General features: G+C 46.7%; 1 long non-coding RNA gene across 2 annotated transcripts in view; it reads right to left on the minus strand.

Moving 5' to 3' along the window:
- LOC114809068 overlaps positions 1-27,378 on the minus strand; it is a 125,516-nt gene that overhangs the window by 75,671 nt on the left and 22,467 nt on the right. For both annotated transcript variants that reach the window (XR_005659752.1, XR_003756823.2), the window contains exon 4: positions 17,029-17,178. This is a non-coding gene — a long non-coding RNA (uncharacterized LOC114809068). The remainder of the gene's footprint in view (positions 1-17,028; positions 17,179-27,378) is intronic.

Below are 27,378 nucleotides of genomic sequence, written 5' to 3' on the forward strand. Positions count from 1 at the left end.
GTTACTATGATATTTGTTAAGCGCTTACTATGTGCCAGGCACTGTACGAAGTACTGGGGAGGATACAAGCAAATCGGGTTGGACATTGTCCCTTTACCATAGAGGGCTCATAGTTTTAATCCCCATTACTTGGTACTGTCCTTAATATAAAGTAAATGCTTTAGAAGACCATTAGAAAACAAAACAAAACAAAAAAAAAAACTGACAAGGAGCATATGACATCAAATTTCACATCAAACTGGAGGTCTTCAAAGCAAGAGTGGTGTCCAGCTTTCTATATGGCTACTACCTGGGCCTACCTCTGAAAGTGCATCCAGCTTCACAAACAATTGGGTCCGAATTAAGTCGGCACATTACACTCCTCTCAAACCAACCTTCTCTCTGTCCCTGGGTCTCATCTCTCCCACCATCGACCCCCTGCCCACCTCTTCCCTCTGGCCTGGAACTCCCTTCCCTTTCCTACTGATAGCTCATTGTCTATCAACGTCTTCCTCTAATCACATCTCCTCCAAGAAGCCTTCCCTAAGACCTCATCACTCCTGTCCGCCATCCTTTCTGCAGTCAGCTTTGCTTTGTACCCCTTAAGCGACCACTGGCCCTGGACGGTTTAGACATTCCACTGCCTTGAGTGACTTGTGTCTGGGCTGAGGATCTCTTAAGGCCCCTCTCCGCTCTGTAGCTCCAGGACTTCCAGACTCACTTGCACATTTGAATCCACGAAGACCTCTCTCGGTGGTCTTCTTTTCCATTTAGATTAGAAGCCCTTGGCGGGAAGGGACTGCCCCTCCTTTGTGAGGTTGTTACGACGTCAGTTCCAGATGAAGTAAAAGTGGGATTTCAGTAAGTACCACTTCATGATTATCAAGGTCAAGACCCCTCAGATTCCAGTCAGCTTGGTATTTAATGTCTTTTTCCTCTTCCTGAATCTGATCTGAGGGTCCATTTGTACATTTTTTCCCGTCTTTACCCCAATTACGTATTCCATAAAAGCAATAAGTTCTGAAATGTCACCCTAGTGAAAAGCTACTTAAGCTGTGATTGAAATGCACTCTCACTCATTTCATCCACTTGCCCCGGGAGACAGGAATGGATTTGATCGACGACGTTGGCTTCACTTTGGTTGTTGGGGTAAATTATTATTTTGTTTGGTTGCTGGCTTTCATGAAAAGGAAATGACGCCATGAGGAGCCCAAGCCAGAATCGAAGTGAGGGCAGCAAGGAAAGCACCAGCTTCCATTTGGGAAAAGCTACGGAGAAGAACCAGGGAATTACCAGGTCGACAAACTGGGAAGACTGAATACAGCTTTAAGGGAGCACAGGAAACTTGCAGTTGGAGTTCTGCATAATGAGAATGAAATGGCTCTTTTCTTTGACTTTGCTTTTGGGGTCATTCCAAATCTCCGCTGTTGTGGAGAACCTGTGAACTTAAAAGAAAAGGTTTACTCCCCTCTCTTTGTAGCATTTCTAGAAAGAGACTGTGGAGGGAGAGAGTGAAATAATGACGAGACCTATCGAGTAATGAGTTTTTCCTGGGTCTAATAGCATTTCTAGAATTACCTGGATAGTTTTATGTCTAAGAGACCACTTTGTTGCATTACTTGTGATGATTAATCAACATTCGCCCAACGTGGGTGCCCGGAGAGAAGAGTAGGTGGGAGGGTTATTACTTGAAATTCAATTCAATAAGTATAATTTATTTGTCTATAGAGTCCTTCACACATATTACAAAGTGTTTTACCTTTCAATAAGACATAGTTTGTACCACTTAAGTTATTTGCTTTCAGACAAAATGGACTTTTATGAGCATTTTGACTTTCCCGGTATACTAAATGAAATGATGTATCGTCATTCTAAACGTTATTTCTGTCACTGTCATTATCTCTGTGTGCTTCAGCTCTTTCATTTAGGTTCAGAGTGACATAAAATCATAATTGCGGTAGTATTTTCTATGAGGAGGGAATTGCTCTTTCCCCTTGAAGTTAGCCTTTTCCTAATGGTGGATTGCAAAAAATGAAAGAGCTAAATCAGTACCCAAAAGGCTGACCCTTTTCTTGAGCCCGTGGCCCAGCTCGGTTTGGAAGGAGAAGACGCTGAGGAGATACAGAAGCGGTCCTCAGAAGCTGAGTGGCTTAAATGGACCTCAAAGCTTTCCTTTTCAGCGGCACTGAAATTGCCAAAGCGCATCTGGAGGGAAGCGCCCCTCTCCACAAACAGGTCATCACACTTGCTTCCCGTCTGTAAATCTGGAAAACGTTCAAAATGCAGGAAGCTTTTCCCTGAATCGTGCTCCTTCGGAGCCATTAAGTGTTTCTATTGCTTTCCCTTTATTTACACCACCAGGCTTCTAGGATGGCTTTCTGCACAGTTACAGTTTTAAGGGGAGGATTATATGATCTAGAAATATATTTGATGCTGTTGGGCTTTTATTGGGTATAAAACCAACGACCGAATACGGAGGGGCCTCTGAACTGTCCATGTACAAATGGCAGCCTCATACTCTATTGAAACTGGGATCTATCTGTCGGAGCATCTGAAATGGAAAAGGCCGCCCTGCCTTACCCCCGACAGGCCCACGCACCCCAACAGAATATGTCAGCTCACACCAGGCTGCCTTCTCCCCCCTGACTCAGCAGCAACTTGCCTGTCCAGGATGTGCTTTGAACTCTGGGTAACTCATTTATAGCTCCTCACAGATCCTCTTCCAGGATTTGGATGGCTCCTTGTCTCAGAAAAGGAGGAAGCTGATATTGATCTGGAGTTTTTTTATTCAATAGGCCTGATTCAGCCTTTATAGCCGCCGCTCTTTATTCCAGGGGAAAGGGCATGGAGCTGGGAGGTCAGGAGAACTGGGTTCTGGCCTCGGTCCTGCTACTGGCCTGCCGAGTGACCTTGGGCAAATCATTTAATCTCTCTGGGCCTCAGTTTCCTCACCTGTAGAATGTAGATAAGGCAACTGCTCTCCTTTCTTCTTAGACTGTGAACCAGCCTGTGAAAGAGGAACTGCGTCTGCTCTGATTTTCTTTTATCAACCACAGCGCTCAGCATAGTGCTTGACACATAGGAAGCACCTATAAAAATGATGATGAATAAGGATTCTAAAGATCCGGTGATTCTTTTCTGATTGGGTTGAGGATACTGGGGCTCCGTCATAGAGCTTTGTTTAGGATGGGAAGGACAGCAATTCAGGAAGAACTAGCATCAGCGCAGTTAGCCGATCTGTCTGGAAAACAGATGTTCACACACACACATACACACACACACAACTCACACTGACAGTTTGTCGCTCGGGGGAGCAGAACGTTTTTGTCACGAAGAGTGGCAGCAAATTCGGGAGTGGGGAAGGCATGGAGTTCCATGTTTGTAATTGTAAAGTTCCTTTGTGGGGTTTCTCCCCGAGGAGTTGCTAACATTATTATTTTAGTTTTACGATTATGATATTTGTTAAGTTCTTACTATGCGTCATACACTGTTCTAAGAACTGAGATAGGTGTAAATTAATCAGGTCAGACACAGTCCCTGCCCCAAGAGGGGCTCACAGTTTAAATGAGAAGCAGCGTGGCTCAGTGGAAAGAGCACGGGCTTTGGAGTCAGAGGTCATGGGTTCGAATCCCGGCTCGGCCACTTGTCAGCTGTGTGACTTTGGGCAAGTCACTTCACTTCTCTGCACCTCAGTTCCCTCATCTGTAAAATGGGGATTAAGACTGTGAGCCCCACGTGGGACAACCTGAATGCCCTGTGTCTACCCCAGCGCTTAGAACAGTGCTCGGCACATAGTAAGCGCTTAACAAATACCAACTTTATTAAATAGAAGGGAGAACAGGCATTGAATCCCTGTTTACAGATGAGGAAATGGGCACAGAGATGTAAAGTGATTTGTCCAAGGTCACACAACAGGCAACTGGCAGAGCTAGGATTAGAATCCAGGTCCTCTGTCTCCCAAGCCCATGGTCTTTCCATTAGGCTGCTTTCCCAGCTGAGCTAGCATCTTTAAATGCGGAGAGCTGTAGGCCTGCTCCTCCCCTCCCACCCCACCACTGACTCCCACGCCAACCCACCCTACTGGGGTGGGAGTCAGCCAGCACTCAGGGACTACAAAATTTTGCTCTCCCTTCCCAGGCAATGCCTTGGCTGAAGCCCCTCCTGGGATTCCCACAGAGCCAGACTGTCCCTAGGGGATTCTTCACCCTGCACCCCTCCCTCCCCTCCATTCCACTTTCACTTCAGAACCCACTCCCAGGTGGACTGAGGCCAGGCCAAAGCCCTGGGGTCACTGAACAGAGCCGCTGCTTCCTGCAGCCCCTGCGAGTGGCCTCTTGGCTCCCCCCGGACGATGTGGCTCTCTCCCTACTGGTTTCTCTTTCAAAGCTACTCCGGCCTTTCTTTTTAAAAAATCCCGATTCCCAGATACCGGTTGCAGACCGCTCAAGCAACGTGAGAATCTGCCTATGAGAACTGAGTGCTCAAAACCAAACTGGGCTTCGGTTGGCTGCCCCACGGCCGTCCGCACACTCCGTAACCCTCCCAAAGAAGGGTCATTTTTCTCTGCGACGGCCCACTCTGCAATGCAGATTTTCTGGAGCAGCGCATCAATCCCTCTGGGCAGGGCTTCCCTCCGCCCCGTGCTGTGCCGAGACACATCCGTCACGGGATTCCTGCTCTGTTCTGTCACGGGGAGTTTGAGACAAGAGGCATCGGGAGTCCGGCATGTCACATTCAATGATGCAGATGAGGTCAGGTGACGCAGCCGACACGGGGTCGCTGATCTCAGTGGTCAAACCGTTGGCAATATAAAAGACGCAGACCACCTCGCCTCATCGTCTCGGCCCCTTAGCTAAAGGGGTGACCTACAATCACTTCTCCAACTCGTAGCCATGATACTCGTACCAGCCAGTGAGACCCACGGCCCGTCTACCCCAAGTTCAGGAAGAGCAACAAGTAGTGTGACCGAGTGGAAAGAGCACCCGGCTGAGAACGGAGAGCTGGGTTCTAATCCTGTCTCTGCCCCTCACCTGCTGTGTGACCTCGGACAAGTCACAATTTCTCTGTGTCTCAGTTATCTCATCTGCAAAATGCAGACTAAATTTCTGTCCTCTCTCCCTGTTAGATTGTGAGCCCCATGAGTGACAAGGACTGTGACTGATCTGATTATACTGGATTACTCCAGTGCTAGCAGAGTGCGTGGCATATAGTAAGTGCTTAATAAATGCCACATTATTATTATTGTTATAATTATTGACAATAATAACAATAGTAATCATATTAATAAAGTTCAAGGCAGTGGAAAATAGAGTCCGGATGCTGACCCAGGAAACTGGCAGATTCCTGCCAGGACACCCCAGGGAACAAAAGGCTTTCTCTTTTAACAAATGAGCATCACAGCCGGAGATTAACTGGCTTTAGTTTGCACCGATGAGAGTCGAGTGAAGCTGCGGTCAGAATGACCTTGTCCAGCCTAGGGTAATTGAATGACTCCTGATGAGTGAGAGCTGAAAATACGGCCAACAGAAGCAACGTTTTTTTATCAGTCTCAACAAGATGAGTGTCATGCATCATCCTGTCTTCCCTTTTTCAGGCACATTGTGGGCATTTTCTCACTCTCACCCACTCCTCCTGGAATGTCTTTCCCCTCCCCCGGGAACATGTGCTGAACGTACAATCTGCACAGGTGTTAAGAAAAGGAGAACATTCAAATGTCCTAACCACGCCTTTGGTGGGGAGGAAAAGGGGGTTGGGAGCTGAACTGGAATCAGACCTCCCCAAAGGCAAGAACCAAATCAACTAATCATGGTATGAGCTAAGAGCTATGAGCCGAGCACTGTTCTAAGCTCTGGGATATATATAATAATAATAATGATGTTGGTATTTGTTAAGCGCTTACTATGTGCAGAGCACTGTTCTAAGCGCTGGGGTAGACACAGGGGAATCAGGTTGTCCCACGTGGGGCTCACAGTTTTTATCCCCACTTTACAGATGAGGTAACTGAAGCACCGAGAAGTTAAGTGACTTGCCCACAGTCACACAGTCAGACAGGACACAATCTCTGTCCCACATGGGGCTCACAGTCTAAGAGGGAAGAAGAACAAGTATCCCATCCTCATTTTTACAGATGAGGAAACCTAAACACAGACAAGTCAAGTGACTTGCCCAAGGTCAAACAGCAGTCAAGTGACAGAGACAGGAGTCTCCTGGCTCCCGGCCCCATACTCCCTCCACAAATATGAACTGTTTCTCACTTCTCCAAGCAATCTCCCAAACCATATGCCCCCTCTACTCTGAAAGACCACCTTGCCTGTTCGGGAGAAAGGCGCAGGCCCAGATGGACTAGAGTCTCTCCAAAAGGAAGGAGTGTTTCTGCCAAGAAGTGAGACAATTTTCAGAGGTAGGGCCGCCCCTTCTGTGTTTGTTCTAGAGGAAGGAGCTACTGGGTGGTGTGGAGTTGCGCAGGGGGACTAGGAGAGCTAGAAATTAGGGTTTTAAAGGTAAAATCGCTTGACAGTACAGAAGTTCCTCTCCTTAAACTGTTTCTAGGCCATTCTGGAGGAACCTGGAAAAGTGCTTCCACGGGGCCATGGTGGTCCTGTTCCAGTCTTGCTCGGCTGGTACCAGAGGATAAGTGTTTCGCCTGGCCGGGCTCAGAAGGTCAGGCAGAGGGGGGGCACCTTCAGGGTATCCACTTTGGAAGGGACGGTCTCACAACTCTACAAGCATTTTCCACCCACAGCTTTTGAAGCACGAAAGTTTTGAGATTTGCAAAGTGCAAAATTTAAATTGTTAGTGGATGGCACTGTCATACTCTCCCAAGCGCTTAATACAATTCCCTGCACAGCAAGTGCTCAAAAAATGCCTCCGATTGATTGATGGCATCAATCATGTATTTTTTCTATTACTCTCCTCTTGACTTGGGTCCGGGCAGACTTTCACAAAAGCCCGGTGTAACTCAGAGAGTGTGTCTTAGGGGCCACCCTAGGGAGGGGGCAGCCGATTTTATCCTGCCTCAGAATGGCCACGTGTTTGATCAAGCCAGACTGAGCAGGAAATTTAATTCTTCCCAAACTGTAATGGAGCTTAGAACTTTTATCATTCCCTCCTTTGCCCCGTTGCTTACAATGACAAATGACAGGTCTGCTGAAACCTTGAAGAGAAATTCAAAATGTCTACCAGCTTTCCCACCCCAACCCCACACCCCATTCACCTCTAAATATCCTCTGCCTTACCAGGTCACCTCTCCTAACAGAGAGATCCCAAGAATCTGGAGGAAGGAGTACAGGCCATGGACTGGACATCAAATGTTCATTTTGGATGACAAAAGACAGTGTTCCGGAAAGCAGTAATGAGCTCAGGGCCCCTGTCTCTTTCTCTCTTTTTCAACCTCTGGCTTCCCCTTTAACAGGAGGAGGAAGAAGAAGCTATGGGCGAGAGTATAAGCTCCTTGTGGTCCAGGAAAGTAGCTTCTGCTTCCGTTCTCCTTTCCCAAGAGTTTAATACAGTGCCTCACACGTAGTAGGTGCTCAGGAAATATCACTCTGCTACTATTACCACTTTTAAAAACCTGTGAACTCTTCAGTTTGTGGACCCTTTAAGAACCATTTCCTCCAGATCCTCTCTTCCCTCTCGTTCCCCTCCCCGACTCTGAGAGGCCTGCCCAGCCCAACCCACACTGAAGCACCACTATAGTGGTTTCAACGGCTCTTTCCTTTCCCTGCCATTTCTCCCTCCTGCGTTTTTCCCCCCACAGTCATAAAGTCCCTTCTGGCTTTAATTCACCGACTTGATTGAAGGGCTTGTGGAGGCTGGAGAGCACTTTTTATTTATTTATTTTGGATCAGCCTCAGTACGAGGCAGCGGGCTTCCCCCTCGGGCAGATTTTCCTCGGTTCTATAAATCTTTCATTTACCCTCCATTCCAGAGGAAGGATTTGGACCAGTGATTATTCATCTGCAGACTCCTACCCCACTGGCTGGCTTGGGGAGCTGTCTGCAGAGAGGGGAAAGCTGACAGTTCAATCATCGCTTAACGTCGGTGGAAAAATAGGGGCAGCTGAGAATTTGTCGAATAAGAGGCTAGTGGAAGAATGCTTCTCACTTTCAGTACCGCTATTTACTAATACACCAAATCGTAATACCCAGATGCGACCACATCCCTCTCAGATTCTTTGGAAAAATGATTCTGAGCCAGAAAACTCAGGCGGGGTCCATGGCAGCAGGGTAATCGGCAGTGCCCCACTCTCTGGTTTCAGTATCTCCATTTAGGACCCTGGGTTTCAGGCGCTGAAAACTGCCTGAAAGGGACGGTAACCCATTGTGGGCAGGGAACCTGTCCACCAACTCTATTGTTTTGTACTCTCCCAAACAGTAGAGTTCATTAAAACCCAGGGGAAAACTGTTTGGCACTGGAAGCCACTGTACAGGAACTTGTAGGTGGGACAATCCCAGTAATCAACCAACCACTCCTTCAGTTGATAGATCAAGCATTTATAATCTACCCATAATATACAGCATCCTGGATTGGGTGTTGGAAAATTACAGTGAAAATTAGCAGTGACCCAAAAGTTACACTATAAGCTCCTTGCAGGCAGGAAACGTAACTATCAACTCTGTTATATTGTATTCTCCCAAGTGCTTAGTACAGTGTTCTGCAAACAGTAAGTGCTCAATAAATACTAATCAGTCAGCCAATCAATCATGTTTTTGAGTGTGTATTATGTGCAGAGCTTTGTACTAAGCTCGTGAGAGAGCACTATACTGCGGAATTAACAGACATGTTCCCTTCTCACAAAATGAGTTTACAGTGATGGATGGGCAGGGGAACCACAGGCCTCTCCTGGAGGAAAGAGGGTAGAAGTGGAGTTAGACACCAACGCGGGTCCTGTCTCCATGCACTGGCGGTTACTCAGTGACTGCTGGCCTCATCCCCATCCCCCTCTGACTCCCTCCTGCTATGGTGGGAGTCACCTCTTCCCCTTCCGCACACCACTACAAGCTACAATTTTGTCACTTGTTTCATTCCATTCATTCATTCGATAGTATTTATTGAGCCCTTACTATGTGCAGAGCACTGGACTAAGTGCTTGGAATGTACAATTCGGCAACAGATAGAGACAATCTCTGCCCAGTGATGGGCTTACCGTCTAATCGGGGGAGACAGACAGACAAAAACAATCGCAATAAATAGAATCAAGGGGATGTACATCTCATTAACAAAATAAATAGGGTAATAAGAATATATACAAATGAGCAGATGAGCACAGTGCTGAGGGGAAGGGAGAGGGAAAGAGGGGGAAAGGGGGCTTAGCTGAGGGGAGGTGAAGGGCGCGGGCAGAGAGGCAGCAGAGGGAAAAGGGGAAGCTCAGTGTGGGAAGGCCTCTTGGAGGAGGTGAGCTCTCAATAGGGCTTTGAAGAGGGGAAGAGAGTTAGTTTGGCGGAGGTGAGGAGGGAGGGCATTCCAGGACAGGGAGGGCATTCCAGGACCCTGGGGTAGCCAGTATCCTCTCCCTCAATTTTTAAAGGAAGGGAGAAAGAGGCAGCAGACCTGCAGGGGGGAACTGGCACCCCCAGATCCACTGATGATAATGGGATTTGTTAAGCACTTACTCTGTGCAAAGCACTGTTCTAAGAGCTGGGGGGATGCAAGGTGATCAGGTTGTCCCACTTGGGGCTCACAGTCTTAATCCCCATTCTACAGATGAGGACACTGAGGCACAGAGAAGTGAAGTGACTTGCCCAAAGTCACACAGCTCCTAAGTGGCAGAGCCGGGATTAGAACCCACGACCTCCGACTCCCAGGTACGTGCTCTTTCCACTAAGCCACACTGCTTCTCGTTGGGTGCTGGCTTTTGCAAAGAGTTGAAGGGAGACCAGACCCAGGCAGGAGTTCCCCATTTCCTCTTCCTGGAAAAGCCAATTGGCTCAGAGGCGGGAAGCCTTAGAAGCTCCATGGGGGCAGGGATGATATCTGCCAACTCTATTGTAGTGTAGAGATGCTTAGTACAGTTGTTGCGTACACAGCAAGAGTCCAATAAACACCAGTGTTTGATTGATTGAAGAGGGAAGGTCACCCAGGCCCCCTTGACACGCTTGTCCTGCTCCCTGATTCCGGCACCCTTCCCCCTGACAACGTGTTCCCAGGCTGAAAGTCTCAGAGCCATGTTTTGAGGGAAGGGTGGAATCGGAGCTCTGTGGGCCTGCTCCTCTGCCACCCGGCTCGGGAGGGTGGGCGTTGGGCAGGAGGGGTGGCCCCTGCTTGGCAGGATGGCAGAGCTGGAGGCTGAATGCAGTTCACGGTTTGGCCAAGGTTTTGAACACAAACCACAGCAGCAAGCATCCACAGCGACTACTTGGTGACCCGCTGCCCGCAGGGCCTGTTTCTACCATGGTGGGAACCCTCCAAGGCTGAAGGTGGGAAGCAGTCCAGAGCAGTCCAAGCTCCAGGTCTCAGAATGTGGAAACATTTGCCATGGAAGCATCAAGCTGGTAAGGAGGATGCTGACTACCAGATTTCAAGGTCTAAAGGGCATCGAGAGGACCGGCTATCGATAATGTCCCCGGACAACACTATCAACTTCATGAACTGGGAGACCACAAGCATCTCAGGCATTTAATATGCTGTTTCCATAAGCCCCTGATATGCTGCCTCTAATGGCCGGGGTTTTCCTGCTAAGCGAGTTCCCATTGCCATGATTTATGGGAGCCATATAAAGCCCCAAACATTTGCTTTTTCATTTTTCACTCAAGGCGAGAGCAAACTCCAGCATATGCCTCCAATCCAATAGCCGATAAAACGGGTGCTGAAGGTGATGAAAACATTGTAAATCCCAGAAACGCTGGCATCTCTCTGGGTGTCTCCCATCTGCTGGTTCTGTGTAAACTCCTTTACTCCACATAGGTGTTCTTAAGATATTGCTCTGGGCGGTGGTGAGAGGAGCTCAAGCAGGGGGCGACTCATGGATTTCTACAGAGACAGATCCAGAAGACCCAAGCAAGAGTTTCATTCAGGGGTATCAACTCAGAAAAAGTCATTTTAACAGTTGCTAGTCCTCCGGATGTCTGGGGTCAGAGGACCCAGCAAGGCGCGGCAACAACCTGCCATGGGAAGGCCCGTAAAACAGCCTTGCAGACGAGTTCCAGCCTGCAACAACGTTCTCAGAACTGCTCCTATGATCTCTTATTGCAACCACTCCACCCTTGAGGGCGGCAGGAGCTTAAGGGAGCAAGTCCAGTACCATGGTTTACATACAAGCCTTGCTTATCTTTGATCTGGTTTACTTTAAGCCACCTCTATCATCATCATCATCATCAATGATATTTAGTGAGCATTTACTGTGTGCAGAGCACCGTACTAACAGCTTGGGAGAGCACAATATAGCAGAGTTGGTAGAAACGGTCCCGACTCCCAACGAGCTTACAGTCTAAAGGGGGAGATCCAGTTTTTTTCTATCTTTCCCTACTAATTGGGCCGACTCCACTCCAGGGTAGGTAGATGACTGTACCCTATATCCTAAGCCTTTCGGCCCCCATAGAGTTTGAATTCAAAACATTCTCTTTCACATGCACCACGAGGCTGTTTCTCCTGAGCTCACATCTAAGCCACCAAAGTAAACCATGAGATCCCACCTCATGGCCTATAAACTATCAGGGTTGCAACAGGCTCAGAATGTTCATCAGGCAAATCGCAACTGTGCAAGTGTATGTATAATAATAATACTAATTATAACTTGAATTTGTAAGTATTTACTATGTGCCAAGCACTGTGGTAAGCACTAGGGAAAATACAATCAGCTAAGATACAGTTTCCATCCCACATGGGACTCACTGTCTCACTGGGAGAACAGGCATTTTATCCTCATTTCACACTGGGGCACAGAAAAGCCGTGACTTGCCCAAGATCACGCAGCAAGCAAGTAGCAGTGTGGGGATTAAAACCCACTCTTCCATCCCTCAGTTCTGTGCTTTTCCCACTAAGCCACACTAATAGAAAAGTATTTAGCTTATTTTGCTTCCTAAAAAAATGTGAGGCCTTTCCCCAGGAATAGCAAAATATGCTGCTGCTGGCTGGCGCCCATAGAGCTTGCTGTGAAACCTGCCACTGCTCAGCTTTTGAATCCTTTCACATGACTGGGCATTTATTGTCAACCTCCAACTTCAATCCCAAAAGATGCCCTATGAAGCAATAGGGATTATTTCAGAGAATACAAACGAACAAAAAGGGGAGATGGTTAGGTTGGGATGAGAGGGGTTGGGATGGATAGAGGAAGACCTGAAAATCAGAAGGAGCTGGGTTCTGATCCCAGCTCTACCACTTATCTGCTGTGTAAACATGGGCAATTTACTTAACCTCTCTGTGCCTCAGTTACCTCATCTATAAAATGGGGTTTAAAATTGTGAGCCCCGTGTGGGATAGGAACTGTATCGAACCTGATTAACTCCTATCTATGCCACCATTTGGAACAGTGCCTGCCACATAATAAGTGTTGAATAAATACCATTAAATTAAAAAATAGTGTAGGAGAAGTAACAGCCAGCATCCCACTTCATACTACAGACTCCTCCTGCAGGAAACCTTCCCAGATTAACCCAACCCTTTATCTAACTGCTCTGTCCAATAATTGATGCACCCTTTCCCTTCAAAGCACTCTTTAATAATAATAATAATCTTGGTATTTGTTAAGCGCTTACTATGTGCCGAGCACTGTTCTAAGCGCTGGGGTAGATCCAGGGTAATCAGGTTGTCCCACGTGAGGCTCACAGTTAATCCCCATTTTACAGATGAGGGAACTGAGGCACAGAGAAGTGAAGTGACTTGCCCACAGTCACACAGCGGACAAGTGGCAGAGCCGGGAGTCGAACTCATGACCTCAGACTCTGAAGCCCAGGCTCTTTTCCACTGAGCCACGCTGCTTCTATATATAGCAATATACAAATGTAGGTCAATTTCATATTTGTATGTCATTTCCCCTTTTAGTCTGCAAGCTTCTTTAGGACAGTGTCCCAGACTAGGGGGCAAGAGACCTGGATTCTTACCCCAGCTCCACCACATGCACACTGTGGGATCTTGGATGAGTAATTTAATTTACCTGGGTCTCAGTCTTCTCATCTATAAAATGGGATAAAATACCTGTCCTCCTTCCCCTTTAACTGTGAGCCCCATGTAGGACAGAAACTGTGTCCGACCAGATTATTTTGTATCTACCACAGCGCTTAGTTGGTATACAGTAAGTGCTTAACAAATATCACAGTCATTATTATTATTATTACTATCATTAAGTCCTATGAACCCCAGAATTTTGGTCCTGAAAACTAAGTTTTCAGAATTTCACCTGACGTCTCCCGAGGCCAACTGTAGGCAGCCAGTCACCCGATGTTACCCCCACTTCGTTGAAGGCAGAAGCTAGAACTTTTAATTTTTTAATTAAATCCCCCATTAACGCCAAGTTTTTAAATTGAGTACATGTGGGAAAATTCTCTGAAGTATGAGGCAGTTTGACAGTGTGGGTGTCTCTGATGAATCTTTATTTGCTTGTCCCAATTTGCCTCTAATGACTTGTAATCCATGCAATATAAACACAGCTCACGCTGGGCTCCACTATTCATTTATTTACTTTGCCTACCTGAGCAACTGCTCTGCTTCAGAGGAAGCTGCAGACAGCAGAAAGCAAGAGTTGTAGCTAGAGTCGTTATTTCCTCACGGCCTTATTAGAAAAACCTGGACAGGGATTTTTTGGTGTGTCTAGTAATTCAATAATAAAGCAACCGAAACTGAAGAGAAACATTTCTTGGACCTGGTAGAGCCGTCCCACGGTTCAAAGATGACTTGGTCAATCTTGACACTGCCTCCGTGAGTGTGGGTGTGTTTTTTTGGAGAAAATCTCTCACACACTTTGTCCATGAAAATACACTTGAACTCTTTCTGGCCCCCTGTCATTTGGGTGAGTTCTGCACAAACAACAAAGGTTAAGAGGGGTTAGGTCTGTTTTAGCAGCAGCAGGCCACAGACTTGAGTTGTTTTTTCAATAGTGGCGGTGGTTTGCTCTGAACCACTCACTCACCAGGTCCCCTGTACCTGGTCGCATACATTACGAGATGGTTGGTAGGGAGAACCAGCACGCTTAGCACTTAGCATGGATTAGGATCATATCAGTGCACGCGAGTGTACCTGAAAAGACAGATGCATCCCTCCCCGTTTGCACGTAAGGATAGATCCTTGCAGCCTCCATGAGTTTGTCACTCTGTTTTTGATCCTGCCTCTTGGTGTTTCACTCTTTTGGAAAAGTTTGCCCCAGCGGTTCGGCCTTTTCCCTAATTGCTGCATGCCAGGCTGGTCTGTCTGCCTGTCTCCCCCGATTAGACTGTAAGCCCGTCAAAGGGCAGGGACTCTCTCTATCTGTTGCCGATTTGTACATTCCAAGCGCTTAGTACAGTGCTCTGCACATAGTAAGTGCTCAATAAATACTATTGAATGAATGAATGAATGAATGTGACAGTAGCCTCTCAAAGGCACATTTCTAGGTCACACTGCTTGAGATTGTGCTTCACCATATCGTTAAATAATTTATTTTTTCTTTCTAGTTTGTGAATACTCCTTCTCTACACCGTCAGCTCCTTATAATAATTACGGTATTTGTTAATAATAATAATAATGTTGGTATCTGTTAAGCGCTTACTATGTGCAGAGCACTGTTCGAAGCGCTGGGGTAGATACAGGGTCATCTAGTTGTTCCACGTGAGGCTCACAGTTAATCCCGCGCCTGGCACACACTAAGCATGATTTATTCCCCATTTTAGAGAGAAGGCAAATGATGACCAGAGAAGTTAAGTGTGCAAGGTCACTCAGCAAGCAATTGGCAGAGCTGGGATTAGGACCGAGGTCCTCTGACTCCCGGGCCCACGCTCTTTCCACTAGATCATACTGCTTCCCTTGTCAGGTGGGAACATTCCTATGAAGTCTATTGCACTGTGATCTCCCAAGTGCTTAGCACAGTGCTCTGTACACAGTAAATGTTCAATAAGCACTACTGATTAATTGATTGAGAGATCGACGATGAGAGGGCCGAGAACGAGGCACGGTGAACGGGCACTGTAGTAAGCACTGGCTTCTGGGCAGGGAAAGTGTTTATTAAGTCTGTTGTACTTTCTCAAGTACTCAGTAGCATGCTCTGCACATAGTAAGCGCTCCATAAATATCACTGATTGATTGATTAGCTATGATGATGATCATGACAATGAAAAGGATAATAATAATAATAATGTTGATATTTGGTAAGCACTTACTCTGAGCAGAGCACTGTTCTAAGCTCTGGGGTAGATACTGGGTAATCAGGTTGTCCCACATGAGGCTTACAGTCTTAATCCCCATTTTACAGATGAAGGAACTGAGGCACAGAGAAGTTAAGTGATTTGCCCACAGTCACACAGCTGACAAGTGGTAGAGCTGGGATTCGAACCCATGACCTCTGACTCCAAGCCCGGACTCTTTCCACTGAGCCCCACTGCGTCTGATGACGGGGCAGAAGATGATGATGGTGAAGAAGAGTTATTGCCATTGTTCTTGTCTGTCCGTCTCCCCCGATTAGACTGTTAGCTGGTCAAAGGGCAGGGACTGTCTCTATCTGTTACCGATTTGTACATTCCAAGCGCTTAGTACAGTGCTCTGCACATAGTAAGTGCTCAATAAATACTATTGAATGAATGAATGAATGAAAGAAGAGGAGAAATACATTCCCTACCTGTAATCGATCGATCGGGTGTATTATCGAGCATCGGTAAAATTAATAGATATGATCTCGGAACTCAAGAAGCTTAAAAATCTAGCAGGGGCGCCCAGACACTAAAATACATACCATTAGGAGGAAGTAAAAGAGTATAAAGATATGCACATAAGTGGGTTGAGTGTTTAGCGTTAAGCGTTTGGGTGGTGGAAGTGGGAGAAATAGAGGTCGGGGAGGAAGTGTGATTTCAGAAAGGAGAAAGGCTTTAACGATGTTCTGTGGGCTGTGGAAGGATGGGGGATTCCAGGCAGGAGAGAGGGTACCAGTGAGAAGTCCATTCACCACTTGCTCTGTCCTCCCTTTAGACCGTAACTCCCTCCCACTCCACATAGGACAGTCCACATCTTTAAAGCCATATTAATATCACATCTTTTCCAAGAGGCCTTCTCCAACTAAGCCCTTCGGTGTCACCCTTGCACTGGAATTTGTACCCTTAAATCAACCGCCCTCCACTCCACGGCACTTATGATCATATCTGTAATTTATTTTAATGTCCGTCTCTCCCTCTAGATTGTTAGTTCCTTGTTTTCCATCTTTGTTTTTGATTTTTATGGTATTTGCCGAGCACTTACTATGTGTCGAGAATTCTTCTAAAAGCTGGAGTAAATAGGTTTATCAGGTTGGACACCGTTCCTGTCCCTCTTGGGGGTCACGGTCTAAATTGGAGGGAGCATGATTTATTCCCCATTTTAGACAGAAGGTAACTGAAGCCCAGAGAAGTTAAGTGACTTGCCCAAGGTCACTCAGCAAGTAACTGGCAGAGCTGGATTAGGATCCAGCTCTATGCTCTTTCCACTAGGTCATACTGTTTCCCTTGTCAGGTGGGAATATACCTACGAACTCTATTGCACCGTGGTCTCCCAAGTGCTTAGTACAGTGTTCTACACACAGTAAAGTTTCAATAAACACTATTGATTAATTGAGAGAGAGATAGAGAGAGGGTCAAGAATGAGGCACAGTAAGCAGGTTGGCTTGAGAGGAGCGCAGCACGTAATTGATTCGGAAGATGATTTGATTTAGAGAAGCAACGGGGCCTAGTGGATAGAGGATGGGCCTGTGAGTCCGAAGGACATGGTTCTAATTCCGACTTCTCTTTTGTGTGACCTTGGGCAAGTCACTTAACTTCTCTGTGCCTCAGTTACCTCATCTGTAAAATGGGGATTAAGACTTTGAGCCCCAAGTGGGGCACGGATACTCAGCAACCTAATTAGCTTGCACCTATCCCAGCACTTAGTAGTTCCTACGAAATGGTCGCCTTAATACTTTACCATCGCTGCTTTCTGTTCTGGAGACCCCAGCTTAGGGATAATTAGAGTTTCAGGGACTGCCGCCAAGGTTCCTAGAGGATCCAGGTCTGGTGGAGAAGAAGTGAGATCAAGAAAGAACTGCCCCTGGAAGCCCTCAGGGAGCATCAGAACCTAGAAGAAAGAGAAAGAGATCAGGGTGGAAAATGAGGTGGTTCTTTGCCCAAGGTTTTCAGCCTTGTCCTCGTTCAGGGACTTAGCTCCTGGCCTGGTGCCCAGAGCCTCCAGGAAATCTTGGAAGTGCTGCCTCTTCGTTGATGACCTTTCTGGATTTTTGTTTTAGCAAGAATTGGCATGCGGTGGTATTTGGCGGGAAGCATTAACTTAAGTTTACGTACCTAGTAGGAGGAAAAGCTATGAAGGACAGGGTAAAGTTTGGTGAAGAGATGATGGCAGGGACGCAGAGAAGGGCACAGGCAAATGTGCGTAGGTCAGGGATTCTTTCGGAGAGGGGGCACTTGGATGAATCCAGAGAACATTCATTCATTCATATTTACTGAGCGCTTACTGTGTGCAGAGCACTGTATTAAGTGCTTAGAAAGTACAATATGGGGTGACTACATTGTCTACAAAGCTGCACTGATTTGTCCTTGCACTAACTCCTGATTCTGATGGAGAAACAATACCTAAATCATTCCTCCACTGAAAATACCCTGAAAACTCCCCCCGCTCCTCACTCTCTTCCACTCAGAGAAGAGAATGGCCTAGTGGAAAGAGCAGGACCTGGGTTCTAATCTTGACTCCACCACTTTTCCGCTTTATCTGCAATACTGCATCTGTGATTTAGGTACATAACTGTAATTTTATTTATTTATTTATCTTAATATCTGCCTCCTTTTCTAGACCTTAAGCTCATTGTGGGGAGGGAATGTGTCTGTTATACTGTTCTACTGTACTCTCCCAAGTGCTTAGTACAGTGCTCTGCACACAGTAAGCACTCCTTAAATACGATAGACTGACTGGCTGAATGACTTGGGCAAATGACTTAACTTTTCTAGGCCTCACTTACCTCATCTATTAAGACTGTGAGCCCCATGTGAGAACTGATGAACTTGTCTCTACCCCAGCGCTTAGTACAGTGCCTGGCTTAACCAATACCATTAAAAAAGGCTTTTGGGGGAGCCCCTTTGTCAGCCTCTGTGGTGAACCAGAGACAGAGAGGCGCAGCTGGAGCAAGGATCTGGAGTCAAGTATCTGAAAATGGGGTCAATTCAGCAGAAGAGGAGGAGGAGAGGGGACCTGAGGGCTCAGCGCCGTCAGATTGATGACCGGGTAGCAGGGAGATCAGATTCATTTTTAAACGGTTCTTGAAGCTTCTTTGGAAATTTATGGGCCAGAAAAATGCATGAGGAGCAAGCTCTAAGACATGTCCAATTAAAGGCTGGGTGAAGAATGGGTTGGCCCTGTGGCTGAGCAGCCCTCCTGGAGGAGCAAAGTGGAATTTCCTGCCGCACAATGATGGGTGAGAATGGGAAGGGGGAATAGAGCGACCGCCCCAGGGGTTTCTGGATCTTCCCGAGAATGCCCTCCCCTCTACTTAGGCTGAATTGGGTCTACCCCTCTATCCTGACTCTCATCTTCAACCGTGAATACTACACCAATCAACTGATCAATCAGTGGTGTTTACTGAGTGCATACTATGTGCAGAGCACTGTACTAAGTCCTTGGGAGAGTAGAGTGGAACAGAATTAGCAGATACGTTCCCTGTCCGTAATAAGCTTACAGTTACTCATTCATTCATTCATTCAATTGTGTTTACTGAGCGCTACTGTGTGGCAACCACTATACTAAGCGCTTAAGGGGAAGCCACCTCCTCCATTAAAAGGTCAGTGGGGGGCTATAATGGGATGGTTTCAGGATCAGGGGACCCTCATCCTTATTCACACTGGGCAAGAATGGCCAGAAGGCGTATCTGGGACTACTTAGCTCTTCCTCACAGAGTATTCCTCAGTCATTCATTTATTCACTAGTATTTATTGAGCGCTTACTGTGTACAGAGCACTGTACTAAGTGCTTGGAAAGTACAACTCGGCAACAGATAGACCCCATTCAACCTGAACCTTTCACCTCTATCTGCCAGACAGCAGTGAACTGCATTTAGTCACTGAACAATATGATCATTTAGCATGAAAGAGCAGACTTAGAGGGCTGCAGCCTTTGGAGGCATCTTATTCACTCCTCAGTCCTAAACCCAAGCAGAAACACAGGAGACTTCCAACCTTCTCAGTAAGGCCAGTCCAAGCCCTAAATTTAGGGTGAATCCAAATTTAGGGGTCACCTCCACTTGGGGAGGTGAGCTGGGACTCACCCAGCCTCTCCTTATTCTATGAACAATTTGCCACGGAGCCAAAGCCCCAGCTTCTGGATTCTCCACTCAGGTCACCCCCACAGCACTCCCAAACTAGTGGTTCTTCTCTCACACCTGCTTAGTCACACGAGTACTAACGCCGTGAGCAGGTCTCTCCTACGCAGGCAGTTATTCAGTGATATTTACTGCACACTTTCTTTATGTAGACTAATGTATTAAACTCTTGGAGGAGTACGATGCAACAGAGTTGGTTGACATGATCCTTGCTCACCAGAATTAGTGTAGCCTAGTGGAGACAGCATGGGCCTGGGATTCAGAAGGACCTGAATTCTAATCCCAGCTCGGCTAATTGCTTGCTGTATGACTTTGGGTAAGTCATTTAACTTCTCTATGCCTCAGTTTCCTCAACTATAAAATGAGGATAGCTGTTTTCGCTCCTACTTAGACTGTGTGCCCCACGTGGGACAGGGACTGCATCTGACTTAATTAACTTGTACCGTACCTACCCCAGTGCTTAGAACAGTATCTGATGCATAGCAAGCGCAATAAAAAACACCATTAAAAAATGGCAAAGGAGATGCTTTTTCCTAAGTCCTGAAATTGTGGGCATTCAATTCCCAGTGTGCGTCAAACAGGCTAGAAAGTAGTCATTTGTCCAGGCAAGTGATCCATGGACAGTAGAAAAGGAGGAGGATTTTATAGCTTGTACTCGACTTCCAGGAAGGAGAGCAGACAACTGGTTCATTGGCTTTTCTGATCTACAGGCATTTTCAAAGACACCCCTTAGGACCCTGAGACAAGGGCATCTTAAACAGAAAGCTCTCCAGAGATGTCACGGAACTGCTGCTTGTATAGGCTTCCAGAGACAATTCTGGAAGAGATGAACAAACTGGAACCAGTCAGTTTAGACAAGTGGAAAGAGAACAGGGCTGGGAGTCCGGAGAGGGTGGAAGGGATAGAATGCAAGTACACAATTTCAGGGTTGACTCAGGTTGATGTCGATAAAGTCTGAATAGATTTACCTCCTGTCACCTATGATACAGGGCATCCTGTCTTCCTGGAGTTATTTCCGGATTGAATGTAAAGGAAATTCCCACACCAACGTATGTGAAAGTTTAGAACGTTTGGTGTAATCATCAGTCGCTTGTTAGATGGACATTTTTTTCAGATCTGGGTCTCTGTCAGTTATAAGGGTTCCAGTCTCCAATGGGACAGAGTTTCATAAAGGTTATTGCAAAAACCACCAGCTTCTTCCATTCCATGATAATGGAATATTCCGCAGCAGGAATAGAGAGTAAAAGGAAATCTCCATTCAAGGTGAGGAAGCCCGACCGCTTTCAAATGCTCCAATAGTAATGTCGTGTTTACATCACTTGAGCAATTGCTGATAAATACGTTGTAAAAGAAGCAGCGTGGCCTGGTGGAAAGAGCCCAGACCTGGGCGTCAATGGACCTGCGTTCTAATCCCAGCTCTGCCAATTGCTTGCGGAATGAGCTCGCGCAAGTCCCTTCAATTTTGTGTGATGCAGTTCCTTCATCTGCAAAATGGGGATTCAATACCTGTTCTCCCGCCTACTTAGACTGTAAGCCCCATGTGGGACCTGACTGTGTCTACCCCTAGTGCTTAGTACAGTGTTTGGCCCAAAGCAAACACTTAAGTATCACAGTTATTATTTAAAATGGAGCTTTTTTTGTTGAGTGTCCAAAGGGCCACTGTGAAAGAATGGACAGTTAAAAGGAAGGTTCACTTTCTAAGGGAGATTGAAAAGCAGAGGAGACTGGAGAAAAACCAATAAGGCCGAAGCAAAATGGAGACCAGAAGGATCAGCGAGGGCAAGGAAAGTAGAGGAATGCCAGTCAGGGATCCCCAACCAAACATATGCCCTCCATGCCCCTTAGAGGGGTTCATTCTCAGCCCCTGTCTGTGTTAACCAGTCCCTCTAAAGTAGGGCAGTGGGTGTGAATCCAACCCCAGCTGAGTGATTGTGGAAAGTGAAGTCCCTTTCCCCGTCGACGGTGCGAGTCTCTATCCGCCTCTTTGATTTTTGAGAAGCAGCATGGCCTAGTGGACCGAGCAGGGGCCTGGGAGGCAGAAAGCCATGGGTTCTAATCCCTATTCTGCCACTGGTCTGCTGTGTGACCTTGGGTAAGTCACTTCACTGGGCCTCAGATACCTCATCTGTAAAATGGAGATTAAGAACGTGAGTCCCATGTGGGACAGGGACTATGTCCAACCTGATTTGCTTGTATCCACCCCAGCACTTAGTACAGTGCCTGGCACATAGTAAGTGCTTAACAAATACCAGTATTATTATTATTATTTAAGGGCCAGCCTGAGGCCAACACTTGCCACTGATGCCCAAATAATTCCTTTTCCTCTGTGACTCAATTTCCTCCACAGGAAAATGGGACTGTTTCCGGATCCAAAAGTCAACAGCCTTGACTATCAACAGTCACTAAGCATCCTCATCCCTCCCCGAAGCGCCGCATACTGGAACTAGCCAAGTCAGGAGATGCCCACGGCTGACAGTCTTTACCTTCTGAAACACCACACAAATTAATAGTGCAGGTCCCGCCTTTAAACACAACTAGCATAAGACTCAAATAGTATCCCGCTAATGTAAGCCGGAGGATTCAAAGGGAACTTCTTTAGTGGGTTAGATATGCCCGATTAAACTCAAATGCATTTCCAGGCGATCAATAGCGGTGAGACAGAACCGCCTGATTTATCAAAAAGAATCGAGTTTCCATTCGCTCTGCTGGACAAAGAGAGGAGGAGGGAAGCTCTGGTCAGAGCGCCTCAAGCACATTCCAGGTGTCCAGTTAAACTGATACACGTTGGAGGTGAATATAGCGGATAAGGTGTTATGTGAATTTGTTATATAGGGTGTACAATGAACACTTTGCTCTCCCACCCGTGAGAGGAGGAGAGAGCTGTGTGACTCCACCAAGATACCCCTCTGCATCTTCCCGGAACTGGTATATATATTTTATGGTATTTGTTAAGTGCTTACGATGTGCCAGCCACTGTACTAAGCACAGGGGTGGATACAAGATAAACAGGTCGGACACAGTCCATGTCCCACACACTCACAGCCTTACTCCCCATTTTCAGATGAGATAACTGAGGCACAGAGAGGTTAAGTGACTTGTCCTTGACAAGCAGTGGAGCTAAGATTTGAACCCAGATCCTCTGACTCCCAGCCCCATGCTCTGTCCACTAGGCAGTGCTGTTTCTCACCCATATATCATATTATATAGCCATATATCATCATCTATATGCCCGTCTCCAGTTTCCCCTGTCTCCACCTACCCAGAACCGATCTAGTCCAAATCGCACAAGGGCATCTGCAGCCGAGAGCAGAACTCCCCTCCCCCTGCCTCCCAGCCCTCAGGGCTAGTTTAATTCCTTGCAAGTCTGGGGACAAAAAGCCAACCCAGACTGTGACCTTGTGAGACAGGGACTGTGCCTGAACTCATTATTTGCATGGAAAGATAATAATAATGAAAATAATAAGTTTGTTAAGCTCTTACTTTGTGCCAAGTAGTGAACTAAACATCTGTACTAAGTGCCTGTGGTAGGATAATCAGGTTGGACACAGTTCCTGTCCCACGTGGGGTTACCAGTCTAAGTAATGGAATCTCCATTTTCGGGAGGAGGAAATTGAGGCACAAAGGAGTTAAGAGACTTGCCCAGCAGCAATGGGTCAGAATCTGGATTAGAACCCAGATTCCTGACTTTTAGTCCTGTATCCTTTCCAGTAGATCAAACTGCTTCTCCTAGCTCCCTGAGTGCTGAGCACAGAGCTCCACACATAGTAAGCACTTAGTGGAAAGAGCGTGGGCCTGGAAGTCAGAGGATGTGGGTTCTAATCCTGCCTCTGCCACATGTCTGCTGTGTGACCTTAGGCAAGTCATTTAACTTCTCTGTGCCTCAGTTACCTCATCTGTAAAATGGGGATTAAGACTGTGACCCCATGTGAGACAGGGACTATGTCCAGCCTGATAACCTTAGGTCAATCCCAGAGCTCACAACAGTGCTTACTATGTGCAGAGCACTGTTCTAAGCGCTGGGGTAGATACAGGGTAATCAGGTCGTCCCACGTGAGGCTCACATTTAATCCCCATTTTACAGATGAGGTAACTGAGGCACAGAGACGTGAAGTGACTTGCCCACGGTCACACAGCTGACAAGTGGCAGAGCCGGGCGTCGAACCCATGACCCCTGACTCCGAAGTCCAGGCGCTTTCCACTGAGCCACGCTGCTTGAGCACTTACTGTGTATAAAGCGCTGTACTAAGCACCTGGGAGAGTATACTATAACAACAGACGAACACTTCCCTGCCCACAGCGAGCAGGCACTTAACAGATTCCACAATTATTATTATTTTTACACATGCTATAATCAATCTAAAAGCTCAGGGACTCCACCCTGGACACTACCCTCCATCTCAACTGTGTTCTGCTTCCACGAGCTGCCTAGGAGAGAAATGAGTCTCCCTTTCTTATCCCCTGCAAGTCTGACTAGTCTGTAGCACCATCAGTTATAAAGACATTATGTTATAATTGGATAAGATACATACCTATATATGTAAATGTATACGGTGCTTTCCTGGGAAGCACTCCAACAAAAAAGGAGATAAAACCAATTTGAAGAGGGAAAGTGGATGGAACCAGGACAGAGCTGGAACACAGAGGGCAGGGCCAGAGTTGCAGGGGCAGGTGAAGTCACAGTTGGAATCCGGAGGCCAGTTGAGGTGGAAAGGGCAGCACCCGAGGGAGGGCAATGGCAGGATGAGCTGGTTTTTCTATCCAAAATGACACTTCTTTCTCAATTCCCATTTGGGTTCGGTGGCGGGAGGAATCCTGTTCTAGCGGCGTTTTTATGACTTTTAGGTTTAATTCTCCTTGGCAAAGGAAAGCAATTTCATTAAATGTTTTATAGTATTTAAAGTGCAATCCTGTTCACTTTAATTGCTGCCTTAAATTAACGGATGGGTGGTCCCCCGGGGAAGGGAAAGGCGGGAGAGCAGCGACAGCTCACTGAGATCCTCCACAGAAGCTGTCCTGCGGTCAGTTTTGCTCCCTTGCCAATTTTACCCCAACTCTTCCCAGCGCACCTCTTTAGGACCCCTCCTGAGTGGTCATTTGGGACTCCAGCTTTTCTGGAAGTAGGAGGGGGGTGGTGTCAGAAATCTCCCCACCTCCTCTGTCCTTTCCCTTGTCCCTGTCACAGGCCGTTCCAGCCTCAGACTCTGGGGAAAACTAGAACTTCATAGGGAAGAAACAATCCCCAGCCTAATAATAATAATGTTAGTATTTGTTAAGCGCTTATTATGTGCAGAGCACTGTTCTAAGCGCTGGGGGAGATATAGAGTAATCGGGTTGTCCCACGTGAGGCTCACAGTTAATCCCCATTTTACAGATGAGGTAACTGAGGCACAGAGAAGCTAAGTGACTTGCCCAAAGTCACACAGCTGACAAATGGCAGAGCCGGGATTCAAACTCATGACCTCTGACTCCCAAGCCCGGGCTCTTTCCACTGAGCCACGCTGCTTCTCTAGGGTGTTGCCAGTACATTCCTGGACTTAGTTTCCTAATAACAATAATGATGGCATTTATTAACTGCTTGTACTGTTCTAAGCACTGCAGTAATAATAATAAAAATGACGCTTATTAAGTTCTTACTATGTATCAAGCACTGTTCTAAGTGCTGGGGTAGAAGCAAGTTATTCAGTTTGGACACAGTTCCTGTCCCACATGGGGGTCCCAGTTTAAGTAGGATGGAGAAGAGGTACTTAGGCACAGAGAAGTTAGGTGATTTACCCAAGATCACGCAGCAAGCAACTGGCAGAGCTGAGATTAGAGCCAAATACTTAGTGAAGTCTACTGCACTCAGCAAGTGCTAAATATGATTGATTGACTGATTGGCCATGCTTCTTGTCAGAGGCCACCTTCCCTCGTCCTCCTCTCTGTCTCCTCCTCCTGCTCTTCTTTTTTTTTTCAGTAACCTCAGTGCACATTATCTATCTTTAGGCATAATGTTGATATCCTTATGCTTATATCTCTGCATCTCATTCATTTGTGTTGAATGGACCTTTATCAATGCTTAGTTTTTGGCCTCTCTTCAGAGGTCACGGGTTCGAATCCCGCTCTGCCACTTGTCAGCTGTGTGACTGTAGGCAAGTCACTTCACTTGTCTGGGCCTCAGTTCCCTCATCTGTAAAATGGGGATGAAGACTGTGAGCCTCATGGGGGACAACCTGATGACCCTGTATCCACCCCAGCACTTAGAACAGTGCTCTGCACAAAGGTAGTGCTTAACAAATACCAAGATTATTATTATTATTATTTTAAGATGGGAGATTTTGCCCTCCTCTTTTCCCCATTCTATGCCTTTATTGACTCTGTGCCCCAGCAAACACCACTGCTAAGCATCTAACTCCCCTGCTTGTCATCTCTTTCCAGCCCCTCAGGAGAACATTTTGTAGGTAGCACTATCCCTCAGCCCCAGGAGGGATCTAGCATGCAAGGGAATACTTCTGCGGGGTCTCCAGTCCACCTAGGCAAAGGTATTTGAAAGCAACCTCATCTCCCAAAACCCACCTCTCTCCTCTCCACTCCCACCTTCCCCCAGAGTTCCTGCTCCACTTTTCTTGAGATGAAAGCCCTGTGCACATTTGCTGGGTACAAATTGTAAATCAAAAACTACAATTTCCAAAATAGATGAAGGAAAAAATGATAACTGCACAAAATCACTAATTACTGGAAACTGCTGTACCGCAGGAAACCGTCGGCTCGGGGATGAGACAGAGCCTGGGGAAAAAAATCCAGATTTTCTACTCGAAAGTATTCATACAAGCAAAAGCACAGCTCGCACACATCCCGAACAATGGCGCTCCTCTCTCTGGGGGTTTGTGGGAGAGTCAGGATGCACCCAAACTTCCAGCAGTGTCACTTGTGGATTGGGGATTTCATTTTGCATTTTGACGTTCACATGTCTCAGTTTGCATCACTGGGGCCACACAGTTGAATAAATTACTCAAGTGTTTGGGGGGATGACAATATAGCTAAAAGGCAAGATGCCTGCCCTCGAGGAACTTACAGTCTAGCCAGGGAGACAGGCTAATATACATTACAGGAAGGAGGAAGCAAAGCAGTTTAAATAGATATACAGAAGTGCTACTGGAGGGATTGATTGAATGATCATAAATAGATGACAGTCTGCCCAACATTCCCCAGCCATTTTCCTGGGGGAAAAGATCACCGTAGTGGAGCTTCTGCAAGTGCTGGTTGGTTGCAGCTTGAAGATGTGTAATATTGGTGCCGTGAGTGACTTTCTTCTTTCTTACTTACCCTATCTCTGATTCCTTTCAGGCCTTGAAACACAGGCTTAAACCTTATTTACACCTTTCAAGATGCCTCTGATTATTTCACTTTCTCTTTCCTCAAAACCCTCCAATGATTGCCCATCCTCTCCTCATCAAGTTGAAACTCCTCGGTATCGACCCAAAGGCGCCCCATCAGTTCTTTCCCTCTTACCTTTCCTCACTCCTCTAATATCAACTTATTCATTCATTCATTCAATAGTATTTATTGAGCGCTTACTATGTGCAGAGCACTGTACTAAGCGCTTGGGATGAACAAGTCGGCAACAGATAGAGACAGTCCCTGCCGTTTGACGGGCTTACAGTCTAATCGGGGGAGACGGACAGACGAGAACAATGGCACTAAACAGCGTCAAGGGGAAGAACATCTCGTAAAAACCGATGGCAACTAAATAGAATCGAGGCGATGTACAATTCATTAACAAAATAAATAGGGTAACGAAAATATATACAGTTGAGCGGACGGGTACAGTGCTGTGGGGATGGGAAGGGAGAGGTGGAGGAGCAGAGGGAAAAGGGGAAAATGAGGCTTTAGCTGCGGAGAGGTAAAGGGGGGATGGCAGAGGGAGTAGAGGGGGAAGAGGAGCTCAGTCTGGGAAGGCCTCTTGGAGGAGGTGA

This window comes from Ornithorhynchus anatinus, chromosome 2 (assembly GCF_004115215.2).
Source record: "Ornithorhynchus anatinus isolate Pmale09 chromosome 2, mOrnAna1.pri.v4, whole genome shotgun sequence".
Classification (NCBI taxonomy): Eukaryota; Metazoa; Chordata; class Mammalia; order Monotremata; family Ornithorhynchidae; genus Ornithorhynchus; species Ornithorhynchus anatinus.